The sequence below is a fragment of the Jatropha curcas genome, chromosome 9 (genome assembly GCF_041381405.1).
Source record: "Jatropha curcas cultivar XTBG-Jc1 chromosome 9, XTBG_Jcur_1.0, whole genome shotgun sequence".
Lineage (NCBI taxonomy): Eukaryota > Viridiplantae > Streptophyta > Magnoliopsida > Malpighiales > Euphorbiaceae > Jatropha > Jatropha curcas.
The window spans coordinates 25,365,103-25,367,400 of NC_143159.1; the positions used below are offsets into that span (position 1 = coordinate 25,365,103).

The 2,298-nt window shown below is 23.8% G+C and overlaps 1 long non-coding RNA gene across 1 annotated transcript; it reads left to right on the plus strand.

Moving 5' to 3' along the window:
* Positions 1–219: 219 nt before the first annotated feature.
* LOC105637990 (uncharacterized) lies at positions 220–1,055 on the plus strand. The gene is made up of 2 exons (XR_005177905.1): positions 220–323; positions 770–1,055. It is a non-coding gene; the product is annotated as an uncharacterized LOC105637990 (long non-coding RNA).
* The last annotated feature ends 1,243 nt before the right edge of the window (positions 1,056–2,298 follow it).

Here is a 2,298-nt window from a genome sequence, read left to right on the forward strand (position 1 = left end):
GCTAAAAATTTAAATGGAACGGAGAAAATATATGCTGGGTTTGCATTAATTCCATTGATTACTAGGGTGGCCATTTGGAAGATATAATTGGAAGGAATATCTAGTATATATATTTTCTTTTTTGTGAGCTTTTTCAATATATTAATGTAGGGATTAGTTACTAATTTTAGTATATATATACATGTCCATTGATAGCTAAATAACAACCATATAGTCATAATAGGATCTCACTCCTCAAATTCACAACACTCAAAGAAAAGAAACGATGGGTAGAAGCTTTCAAATTTTTGTCATTCTTGTGATGGTTGTTTTCATCTTTAAAGGTAAACTTTCGCGGTACATATTATAGTTCGGTTTTCTCTATTTACAACTATTGGTGTAGAAAATATAAGGAAAAATTACAATATAATTCCTGTAATTTGCGAAATATAATTAATTTATTCATATCTTTTAGAAAATAGATTAAAATATCTTTATAGTTTGCTTCCGTCATCAATCAAAATTTTGGATCTTTTTTGTTAAGTAACTTATGAAATGATTAAAATATCACTTTTATTTTTAAAAATACAGAGACGGACTAGTTGTATTTTGCAAAGCACAGGGATCGCACTGTAATTTTTTCAAAATATAATTATTCTTATCACTTAATTTAGGAGCATATCAATTACTTAACAAAATTATCGATTTGTAGAAGATTATTTTTTTCCTGTATTTATACTTTATATTGAAGAAAATAATTAATTATATTAAATAAATTTGATGGTTACAGGAAATGAAGTGTTTGCAGCAACTAGACGCGTCTGTGCAAAGCAATATCCTCTTCGTAATTGCACCGATAAATCATGTAATGATTTGTGCGAGAAGAATCATGGCAATTCTCGTGGGTTTTGCGCATATAATGGTCCATTATACTGTGGCTGTTTATATCCCTGTGGAAATGAGGAAAATTTAAAATATTAAGTTCGAAGGGGCTAAAGTCTAAATAAAAAGTTTTGAGAGGATATATTTGTATAACAATAATTTACAATTTCAATCCACCCTCAAAACTCTTTCCAGTTTTTGCCCCTTATTTGTCTGTTATTGTGATAGAAAGAAGTAATTCAATTCAATAATATTTAAAATCTTGAATCTTAATTACAATTAATTAAAAATAAAACCTTTGATTGAGATTTTGTTAGTCTATTTATTGCTTAACGTATAATAGGATGAACGGAAATTGAAAACTTTTTATTGAGTGATTCCACCGTTCAGTAAAATTAAATCAATAAAATTTAATTGAAGTTTTAAAATATTTAATTTTTGTTTTAACTTTTTACATATTTTCGTGGGTTATTAGAAATTCACTCATTTACCTACTGTCAACATGGTATGAAATTAAGTAACATTCAATTATAAATTAAAAATAATAAGTTAACCTGTAACCTAATTTGGGAAATCGCCTTTAATATTTTAATAATTTTTTTTAACGGAATGAGATTAAAGATTTAATCCTTTAAAAAAGTAGTTACGGAAAACGACAGTAATAAATTTTAAAACGAGATTAGTATAAATTTATATTCAACGGCTGTAATTTTACAAACTAAAATATTCCAAATGTATAATTTTATTTGTTTATTGAGAATTCTACAATCGTTTTCTTATAAAAGTTGTATCAATTCATGTACCGAGTCTTATCTAAATTTAATTAATTTTTTAGCATTAAAAATTTATTATTTTATCGATTTAATTTCGCCAAAACTTACTTTTTTTTTTAAGGAGGTATATCAAAATAAAAAACCATAATTTCCATTTCTATCTTTAGTTTTCCATTCCTGGCTTCTTCTATTTGGGTTCAATTTCAGCAAAATATTATTATATTATTTAAAATCAGCAAGTTCCAATCAAACATACTTGTTAATATTATTTTCTTATTTAATTAAATAATAAAAATTATATTTAATTTTAAAAATACGAAATAGATAATAATATATAATAATACATGAGCACTTCATAGTTTCAATTAAAATTAAATCAAGAAGTTCTAATGTTAAAATTTTAATGAAACACAGTATATATTTTTATATTTAATATAAATAGAATTAAATATTTAGTAATTTAATTTTATCAAACTTTAATAAAATCACACTCTATGGTATAAAAATAATTAGAGTGCAAAAGATGTAAATAAAGAAGGTTTTATTAGTTATAAAATTTATATATATTCATGTTTATGATAATTAGTTGTACTCCAATATCTCAATTTTTTTCAATAAAATATAATTTTTTGATAAGATAAGGGCATTTATACTTTTTTTTTTT